The following is an 11,794-nucleotide window of genomic DNA, read 5'->3' as shown; positions in this document are numbered from 1 at the left end:
GTTTTTTGTCCAAACGGTATAACATCGATCCATCCTTTTAATGATCCATATTTTCAAGTTCTATGTTTTATACGGTATAAGATCCAAAATTGTAGTCCTAATAACACACATGGTTAAATAAAACTGAATCATCTAGATAGTTATCTATTAATGCTTCACTTAACTACAAATATAGAGATATATATAGTAGTAATTTTTAGGTTGTGATGTAAGCACCAAAACTTACAATTAATTAGTGATGACGAAATTAATTACCATAAGCTGAAACATCGAGAGAAATACTCAAGAGAAGTGCAAGGTGGAGCTTGATTCTTCATTTCCCTTGGTTTGATTTGTGGTCTTCTTTTTCTTCTTGTAAGGTATACCTCTAGCCTTTGCTTGGCACTCTCTGATCTCCTTGAGGTACACACGAATGGAACCACTTGCAAAAGGATTAGTATCTGGGGACCCACCATTTTCTTCAAAAGCAGCTCTGAGTCTCCCTATGAGAGCATCAAGGCTTCCCCAAGCTTGTCTAAGAGGGCAAGTGCAGGGTGCAGGGGGTTCTGGTTGCCCATAAAACATGCAACCTTGTAAGTGAACTTTGGTCTTTCCAAACTGGTCAAGATAACGAAGGAAATCCAACACATGATTGCAATTGCACTGTGAAAGTGGAACTGGGGGTCTCTGGCTCTTCAAGTATTGTCCAAAAGTGTTCCAATCCCTTCTTTTTTGAGACTCATAGCGGCTAAGTGTGACTGTGCTCTGCTGCTGCTGCTGCTGCTGCTGCTGCTGCTGCTGCTGCTGCTGCTGCTGTAGCTGCTCATATTCTATTGGAATATTGCTTGATGATCCGTCTGCCAAATCCTTCCCATGACTACTACTACTACCACCGGTAGACATTGTGTTTGTGAATGATGAAGATTGAGTGGTTTGGTTAGGTTTGGTTTTTCTAAATAAAGCCAGGAAAAGAGAGAGGTGAAAGGTGAAAGGTGAAAGGAATAGGAGGAGGAGGAGAGTGGAGGAAAATGGAGTATGGAGATCACGTCATTGGGCTATTGAGTAGACATTTTATGGGCCATATTAGTTTATTTTTCTTTCATCTTTTTTCTTCCAATTTCATATTTATTTTCTTCATTAAATTTCTCTACCTATTCATCAATTAATCAATAAATCTAATTGAGTCGAGCAGGATTACAAAGACAATAAAACTCTATTTACTAAGTTTTTAACAAAGTTGCGTAACTGGATTTAAATTTGAGACCCCAAGACATGATTCTTTCATATTTATACTCTCTTTTTTGTTTGGTAGTGACATTAGCATTAACTATATGTTTTCTTTAAAAGCATTATGCAATTATTGTTTGCCCTTATTTGTCAACACATAAGCCTTATCGCCTTATTAATCAAGCCCATTACCATTATTGCCCTAATGAACCAAATCAATCTAATAGCCAATAGGGCTAGCTAGTAACATACTGATTCAATATTGATACATCCTGCATCCATTTATAAGAACATACATTAATGTACAAAAAATTTAAATCGTTCGAAAACACTGTTTTGTGTACAGTGTGATTCAGTAACTCGAAGTGCAAAGTACACCAAATAAAATATGTCAATAACAACATTCAGGTAAAGAAAAAAAAAAAAGATTAACTAAATTGACATTTGATATGGCTATTATATATGGTTGTGGTCAGCAAAATATACACTTATGATATGTGCATTCAAGTTCAATTGAAAATATATAGCGTATTATAAATTCAGAATACAATATTACACATGCATAAACAGCTTTTTTTTGGGTTCATATCAGAAACAGCTTTTATAACTGGTTGTTGGTAGAATCTCTCTGCAACTTTGCATGCATGACACAAGATACTTGGCCGTACTTTTTGGAGCATGCAAGGCTTTTTTCTCATGTAGTATCTTTTTTACCCACCTGTTTCAGTTTGTTTAATTTCTTCTAATAATGCTAGGTACATATATGTTCATCTTATAAACACATCAAACATAAGTGACAGAATTAAAATAGAAGTGTATAAACATAAGATGAGACCAACTGTATAAATTTAAAATAAGGTACAGTAAATATGTATGAGTACCATTGTTTATTTTTTTATTTACAACAACTCCTTCTATTCAGGTTTTGTGTACACTCTAAAAATGGTTCAACAGATGCATTGGAAAATGTCTTAATTAATTAGCTTAGCTTAATACCCATTATACCAATTTCTAGAAACAAATAAGAGATTAGGTAAGGCATGTGATGCAATTTTTGCATTAATTGTCGCATATAGTCATCAGATTTTTCTCTATTGCCATGATATTGTAGAGAAGGAACCGATGTAGACGTCAAATTTGTTGGAGATGACAACCGACCAATCTTGAGAAATGAGGGTCCCATGCAGATGCTCGTGCCAAAAGTTTAATAAACTAAGATTATATTCATTCAATCGATAATTAAAGATTATCTAACAGTCTGAATTAATTCAAAATATATTGGACGGCCATAGATCCTCTGTTTTGCAACATGTCCACTATTTCCAGAACGCCTTTGTAGAGCCAATTCCCGTCCTATTTATATAGATGCATGAAGCCAAAAATTTTATTTCTGCATTTCTGAAATGGGTTCTTATAAATTAATAATTATAAGGCATACCCTATAAATTTTGGAATCCGATATAGTACTTGATAAATTTTTTGCTTACCATGTTTTTAGGTTAATTTATACAAGAATTATATAGTAAATTACATGAAAATTAGGGCTTTACATTATAAAATCATAAAGATTGAATTTCTAGCTAACGTGATGTAATCTTGCTTATTTTGAAGGAATTTTGACATAAAAGAATGCTTAATGGAGCAAAAGAATAAAAGGATATGTTTCAATACCAAAAGAAGTCCAGAAAAAGCAAACTACAAGCTATCCAGGGACTAATGGAGGGCGCTTTAGTGCTCTACAGCGCGCTAAAGCCCACTAATGAAGCAAAATAGTCAAAATTCACTGGAGGAACGCGTTTTAACGCGCTACAAAGCGCCAAAACACGCTAGCCACAACAAAATTTCCTCTCGAAGGGCGCGCTTAAGCGCTCTGTTGAGCGTTAAAGCGCGTTAAGGCAGATAGAATTAACTTACAGAGCGCTTAAGCGCTCTGATGAGTGCTAAAGTGCGATAAGTCAAACTTCAGGCCCATATTAGATTCAGTATCTCAATTAAGAAATGAACAAAGATTTCATGAAGATCTAATAGGGAATTAAAAGATACAGTTCCATTGCCGAAAGTAGCACCATTGCTCTCTATATAATAAATCTTTTGCATGTGTTTTAGCAAAAGATTTAGAATGATGCCGAAAGCGCATAGAAAAATTGCTAAATAGAAAGTTATTGTAATGCCCTGTTGTACACCCGATTCGTTAATATTACGTACGATATTAAGCGCAGTTACATTCACATGGGTTTAATTAAAAACACAGTCAAACTTTTTCTTTCTAAACATTCATGTTTTCTTTTTAATCAATACCATATTTAAAATAACCAAAACCTTAATTGTAACCAAGTAACATTGCGGAATAACGGAAACAAGCTTAAACGTCTCATACAAGTCCCAAGGGATACCATTATGAGGTTCCCAAAGGTCTCACACTTTTACTTTTATTTTTTTGGAAACTCGGCTGCTCGCTGTAAGGACCCGCACTGCTAAATAAGGAGATAAATAAAATTAATAAATGATAAGTCATGAATTTGGGAATTATATTCCATAATTAAATTAGAATAATTATAGAGGAACCATAATGTGGAATTAAGTCACTTTTTGGAAGAACAGTGCGAATAATGTGTATTTCGCGTTATAAATGCGTATCCACGAAGTGGCCCGAAAAATTGAAATAAAAATATGAAAATTCCTAGAAAAATCACTAAGTTAAGAATATAAAGTTTAGAAGAAAAATAATGAGTAGAGGTTTTAGAAATAATAGAGACAGATTAAGTGAGCACACTTATATAACCTTAATAGTGAGAACTCACTTCTATATTTTCCATTTTCACGTAGACATCTCTTTCATATTTTCTCTCATGGCTGCTACCTCTTACTTTTCATGAAGACTTAAGAATTTCTTCATGAAACCTAACCAAGACTCCACATTTCTTCATCTTCCTTCCACACTATCACCTTGAAAGCTAACATCTTGAAGGATAGAAACCCATTCTTGAGTGTCTTTAATTCTGCCTTGGGGAATTTGAGAGCTTTTATCTTTGTTTTGTTGGTTTGGGCCATTTTCTTAAAATGATGGAAAAAAGAATTTTTCTTTTTACAGGGGAAAAAATATCTTATGATCCATTTTCTAATTATTGGAACTCTAATAATGAAGAAAAAAAAAACTCAGCAATGAATTTTTAAATAGGGCAACAAAAGTTCTGGATACAGAATTTATTCCTCTGGATATATTCGAAAATAGAATCCGATTGTGTAATGATGAAACCAAAACAAAACCGAACAATTCGTCCATTGCGATATATAAAAAATGATCAATTTGAAAATGTTATAAGAAGTGAAATTTCACAATTTTTTTTAGTATATACCAAAGCGATGCTACCTTTGTGAAGAAATGACCAAACTTGAGAGCTTAAATTCATGTACACATATGGACAGTAGCTTAGAGTTACTTTAAGACCTCAAAGATCACTCATTTCTTATGTTTTGAGCTTTGGGTATATGTTCCCACCTTTGTTCTTTAAATTTTTTTGTGAAATTAACATAGAGATAAACTAGCATAAACACACCTAAAAACAAGTGTTTGAACCTTTGTGAAGTATAAAAATGAGAGCTTGTTGGATATTTTTACTGAAAAATGCAATTTTACATTTCTGTCGTGATATATCTGGATACGTCCCAGTAAGTATCAGGATACGAGGTATCCGTATATGCCCCAGTAAGTATCACGATACGGGGTATCCGGATACACCCCAGTATGTATCAGGATACAGGGTTTTCATATATGATTATTAATGATATGAATATTATAAAAACAGATCTATGACCTTCCTGAATATTGTATTTATTGGTGACCTTTTGGACACCGAGTCATTGAGGGAGGACTTAGCCTGATAGGTAAGTTTTCGGTCCTCGATTTTATCCATTGTTTGTTTTACCAAACTCTATGAGAGGTTGGTTTATATGCATGATATGTTTTTGAAAATGATATCGGTTGATATTATGATTATTGAATATATTGTTGAGCTGAGGTATGTTTATATTATGATTATTGAACATATTATTGGATGGACATTTGTCATAATGCATTGCTATATGTATATGTATGTGGGGTATTACACCAAAGATGGTAATCCCTGAGTGTAGTGTGGAGTTGCACACGATGATAATCTCCGAGTGAGGGTATAAGGTAGAATCCTTATGCTTTTTGGTGTATGTAGTGTAACACCCCGTGTATACTCGGAATATCAACATTACATCGTATTAAGCGGTGCTTAATTAAAAATTGCGGAATATTCTTTTTCTTTTCAATTATGACGTCATTATCAATTACCAACTTAATTACTTAATCAATTTCATAAAATATCGCCTGTATGTAAATTGTAATAAGACATCTACTGAAATACCTCAATATATAAATAAAGTGTGTATCTAAATCACGGTATTACATCTCGTAATCCGGACAATATCCTGATACATTAATACAACTCCAAAGACTCAAGACATAACAATACTAGGTGTCATGGACAATCCCCATGCTCACCAAATAAACATAGTACACAACCAGTCTCATCATAAAACTCCAAAACATAAACTGAAGCTATAAGCATAAAAGCAGCATACAAATACAGCATCCAATCATGGCAGCATTATATAACAGCAATCTAACTCAGCTCCGGCCTCCTGCCGCCTGAGGTCTCAACATTACCTGACCCTGAAATAAGCATTCCCCAAACGTGGGGTGAGATCTCTAAACAAGAAATCTCAGTAAGACAAGAGTTCCTCAATGATCTTCCACCCCAAGCTCACTTACATGTGCAATATAAGTTCAAAAAGCATTTATATCATTATCAGTTCCAAAACTATGTAGTGTAACAGATATCTATGGCATGTGTGTAATCACTATCTACTGGCCAGAGAAATGTAGGAATACGTCTATTCCCTACATGTAGTACAAGGAACACCGCTTGCACCTCACCCAGCCTCACCCTATTGTATGTTCTACATACTCAGGCTTACCGTATAGGTGGAACACCTCCATGCATATCAACAAGGAACTAACATACAATAGCTCAACAGCATTTCCAAAACATCAAAAGCATGTAACACAACATGCATATACCATATCCCCATGGGACATGATGGAACCACAACATGGCTAAACCGAGGACACAAAAGCTTACCTGTACCCGTATGCCCCTCCGACTCGAACTCGGTATCACAAGGGTCCACACCACAAATAGAATCCAATGCACTCACAGATCTGGTTCAATGACCATCATAGTATCAATATACATATTCTAAAATTCCAAAGAAATCGGGTATTATTTTCTTTTTAAGACATATCATTTAACGTATTTTATTTAAGATAATAATTATCTTATATATATATATATATATATATATATATATATATATATATATATATATATATATATATATCGTTTCCAAGACCACAATTTCAAAAAGCACCCTCAGACTCCCTGGCTAAAGGCTAAGCAACGTTTTATATATATATTGTCTCCCTGGGAAAAATCATCGACATATATATATATATATATATATATATATATATATATATAACGAAACGAAAACTTATCCGGCTCCCTGTACTTATATAAACAACTAGGCTCCCTGTACTTATATAAACAACTAGTAACAAACTTATATATAATAAACTTATATATATATACGGCTCCCTGGGAAAAGTAACAAACTTTTATATATATATTATATAAAAACAACTTGAACCAACGTAAACAAGGTGCTAATCGAATTCATGTAAAAAGATGCAAACTTTTCAATTTGTAAACACGCAACCCAAAAAATCAAAGTGACAAAATAGATGGCCATATACAGAGGAAGAGGTAGCACACAGTGTGCTGTGCGAATGCCCTTTTATTAACATGATTCTGAATCAATATTAACATACAACAAAGATGACACCCACAATTAAAGATTTACAAAGGGGTAGTTAAATTTACCTAGGATCCTTTAGGGAACAGAAAAATGAGAACTTTAGAGGTTAAGAAAACACTCAAATCTTCAACAATGGGTTCTTCTTCAACAAGCTAAAGCTTTAAATGGATGAGTGATATTTCAATGGAAGAGAGGAGGAAAAGATAGAAACTTTAGAGAAGAAGGCTAAGACTCCAAGAAAATCTAAAGGGAAGCCACACTCAGCCGCTGAGTTTCTTTCAAAAAACACACCTAGGGTTTTGTGCCCAACTATTGTATTTATAGGCCACTTAAGGGTTAAAACACACATTATTAGATTTAATTGCTACACTTAGCATTTTAATCTCAAACTCTGGATTCATAACCTACTCAGTTTTACAAGATTTTTCATATATTTATTATATTTTTCTGAGCACCTTTCCGGTACGCGTTTTTCATAGCCAGTATCAGCTTCTGACATCAGTTCTCATTATTTTGACTTGAAACTCGTTTTACAAGTCCTATATATTATTCTAGTAATTATCATACACTTACATTAATTTTCCGGGATACTTTTTTGGTACGCATTTATACCGACTAGCAGAACCGGTATCTGCACTTTTCTTCCGAAAAACGACTTTCAACATTCTTAATCACTTACCATAATTATTAAAGCCTCTTAATAATTATTAGGGTCAATTATGGAATCATTTCCTATTTTCACATAATTAATTAATTAAATACCTTAATTAACGGTGCGGGTTCTTACATGTAGCATACGTGTGTAAATTATACTTATTCTCTGGCCAGTAAGATGCATACACACATGACATAAACATATGCGGCATTGTACCCCTATTTGATATAATGCATTGTGCACCCATTTTTATTTATTGTGTTGAACAATGTTACAAATGGCATGCTATAGCCATTCTACTTACCTATTTACAGTTTTGTTTCTTTACATACTGCCTGCAATGTTTTTCAAACTTATATTATACATGTAAGTGAGCTTGGGGAGGAGGACTCCTTTAAGACCCCTTGACTTACTGAGATTTTTGTTAGAAATCTCACCTCTTCTGGGGCACATTTTTCAGGAGATGACATTCGTGAGACAGATAATAATAAAGGCAATAGGCTGACAAAGATTTCATTATTGTTATGAGCCATGGGTATAATGATTATTTATTTTTCCATGATGAGACTTTATCTTGACTAGATTTGATGGATTATGTTGATATTTGTGGTGAGCATAGGGTTGCCCAAGCCACTATTAAATAATCTGTGTATTTGTTGACTTGGGTATTTTTATTGTAGCACCATGAGTTATGGATGCTTTTGAATTGTTATTTATGAATACGAGATATTTCAGATTATTTTAGTCTTGCAATTACGTAAGGATTATTATCTAATTCAAAGTTAATCCACCAGGAGGATTAGCCTTGTTTATTTAAATAAAATAGTATATTTCTTTCGTGATTAATTATTGCAAGCTGCGCTGACCTACTAGCTCTAACGAGCATCTCAGCGAGCATTTTACAATTGCTCGCTCGAGCGAGCACGTCAGCGAGTTTATTTCAATTATAAATTGAGAGTACAAGTCTCTTCCCTTGCCTCTCACAGCCTATCTCACTTGAGCGAGGTCAACAGCGGTCTCCCTCAAGCGAGAAACTGAGTGAAAAGTCCCCTGTTTTGATTTTTCTTCTGTCTCAGTTTTATTTAGCTCGATGGATTCTTCGCTCTAGCGAGCTCGCAGAGCTTGAATTTTGGCATGTCCCATTTTTTTCATGGTTCACTCCCCACATGATTGGCACACCACTTGGGTACTTAAGAGACGCGAAAAGGTAACCACTAGCTCAACAAACTAAGATGCACTTACATACCAACAATCCTCACTATTTAAGACACTTATCTTATCTTTACTTGATTTACAAGTTATGCACCTTTTACTTAATCTATAATACCTTTTGACAACATTGCATAATTCATTACACATTGTCAACATGTAAAAGTAAAGTACATAGGTAATAGACTTTAAACCATGCAAAATAGACATCCATGCCTATTGGGTCCTCTTGCAGTCTATTGAGGAAAACACATTCATTCTCAAGATTATGACTTTGGTCCTTTTTACAATCAGTCAGAGGAAACACATTCGTTCTTTGGTCCTTTTTATAATCAGTCAGAGGAAACATATTCGTTCCTTAGAATGAAGACCAATTCGGGTAATTGGTGAGATTTGGGAGCTAATAAACATTAGCTAGAAGCGGGCTTTAGGGTTGAGATATGCTCTTGGAAGACTGCCATTAATGAGCGAGGTGTGTAGGAGTACAAGGGTTTCCATTACCTCCTTCTGAAAGTGAGTGTGACCTTTGGCTGCCACCAACTTTTGGTAAGAGCAGTCCTTGGCATTAGGGAGAGAGTAAATGAGTTGGAGGGATCCTAAAGTGAAGAAGATTTTCCTTTCCTAGACGAGGATGAATTCTTCGTTAGTTTGTCTAGCGTGGAACAACATGAATGCCCTTCAGTTTTGAAAGCAGCAAACTTTTCCTACTTGTGGTAAGCGAGTGTAACACCCCGTGTATACCCGGTTGTTAACATGTCATCGTATTAAGCCACGCTTAATTAAATATGCAAAATATCTTTTTCTTTTCAATTATGACGTCATTAAACTTAGCCAAGTGGATTACTTAATCAATTTCATAAAATATCGCCTGTATGTAAATTGCAAAAGACAGCTAACTGAAATACCTCAAAAATATAAAGTGAGTATCTAAGTCACGGATCTACAACACGTAGTCCGGACAATATCCTAATACATTAATACAACTCAAAACTAAGATAAGACAAAGTCAATCAATGTGGCATAGACAATCCCCATTCTCACCAAATAAGGCAACAAGCCCAGCAAGTCTCAACAACAGCAACATAATAATAAAGCTAAAGACATAAAAGCAACAGGCATATCCAGTATCTCAGCACAATCAGCATACAGATAAATATCAATCAACTAATCTCCGGCCTCCTGCAGCTAGAGGTCTCAACCCCTGGGTTACCTGAACCTGAAATAAGTGCCCCAAACGTGGGGTGAGATCTCTGAACAGAAATCTCAGTAAGACAAGTGGTCCTCAAGGATCTTCCACCCCAAGCTCACTTACATGTGCAATATAAGTTCCAAAACAGTTCAACAATATAAGTTCCAAAATAGTGCAATGTAGCAGATAATCATGTCATGTGTGTTATAACTAATTTACTAGCTAGAGAAATGCAGTAATACATCTATTACCCACACTAGTGCAAGACGCCACTTGCACCCACCCACAGTGTCACCGTCTTGTATGATGCTACATACTCAGGCTAACCGTCTAAGTGGAAACAACACATACATATTAAAAGCCCTTGCACATAAAGCTCAACAACATTTTCAATTATCAAAGCATGTAAACACAGCATGCATATAAACCATTCCCCATGGGGTATGGTGGAACCACACAATGGCTAAACCGAGGACACGAAAGCTTACCTTGCAAGCTAACAATCCAAGCCAAGAGTCCAACCAATCTCAAAGCCCAAACACAGCAGAATCACAATCTGTTTGAACCAACAATCATATCAAAACATACTCAACAAGTATAAGACACAAGGACAACGTCTTTCCTTTATATTTCATGTCTTAAGGCTTCTCACAAAGCCACAAGCCCTTAATCACTTGATTCTGACTTAGTTCAATTATTACAGAAGTCCTACTTCATCAAACCAGGGTCCAAAAACCCATAACAACATTTTGTATGAATAATGCAGCAACCATTCTTCGAAAACCCAGAATATTCGGATATCAGTATCTGGATATCATATCCGGATATGTATATTCGGATATCCATATTCGGATATCTCAAAGACCATATCCGGATATCAATATCTGGATATCCATATCCGGATATTTCGCGACTGAATGCAGTTTCTGCATTTCGCGAGATATCACTCCAAAGGTTGGGTTTTTAACCCATTCCAACGTTAAAGCATGCATTTTTATTCTGTTTTAGGTTCATATACCAGTTGGTTACTTAAACAACTCATTAAACATGCCTAGTGTAACACCCCGTGTATACCCGGTTTGTTAACATATCATCGTATTAAGCTGCGCTTAATTAAAAATTGCGGAATATCTTTTTCTTTTCAATTATGATGTCATTATACTTAGCCAAGTTGAATATTTAGTTCATTTTCAAAATATTCCTGTATGTAATTTGCAAAAGACAGCTACTGGAATACCTCATTACCAAGAATAACAGATATATGTCTCTAGTCACGGAACTACAAGACGTAGACCGGACCAACTAGCAGTTTATACAACTCAAGCTAAAAGTACTAACAATACAGTGACATGGACAACTCCCATGCTCACCCAAATAAGGCAACAAAGCCCAACAAGTCTCAATAGAGAAATCCATAAACTGCATCTAAAAGCATAAGACAGTAAACAGGATCCAACATCTAATCATAACAGCATATCGGCATAAGCAGCATAAACAAGCACAAACTCCCATGCTCCCCAAAGGTTGCTTCTTGAAGCCACACATCCAAAGAACAAGGCTCTAAACCCCACAACCAGAGAAGACAGCCCAAGAAACACCCAAGAGTAGCTCACCAACTCAGAAACCTA

At 35.2% G+C, this 11,794-nt stretch overlaps 1 pseudogene; it reads right to left on the bottom strand.

The window, feature by feature from the left end:
- Positions 1-282: 282 nt before the first annotated feature.
- LOC133312147 (protein LIGHT-DEPENDENT SHORT HYPOCOTYLS 10-like) lies at positions 283-882 on the bottom strand (annotated as a pseudogene).
- Between the last annotated feature and the right edge of the window lie 10,912 nt (positions 883-11,794).

Source organism: Gastrolobium bilobum, unplaced genomic scaffold (genome assembly GCF_033153095.1).
Source record: "Gastrolobium bilobum isolate Gb01-03AN ecotype WA unplaced genomic scaffold, APGP_CSIRO_Gbil_v1 utg7613, whole genome shotgun sequence".
NCBI lineage: Eukaryota > Viridiplantae > Streptophyta > Magnoliopsida > Fabales > Fabaceae > Gastrolobium > Gastrolobium bilobum.
The sequence above is the reverse complement of the archived record's forward strand: the minus strand, read 5'-3'. Positions and strand labels throughout refer to the sequence as shown.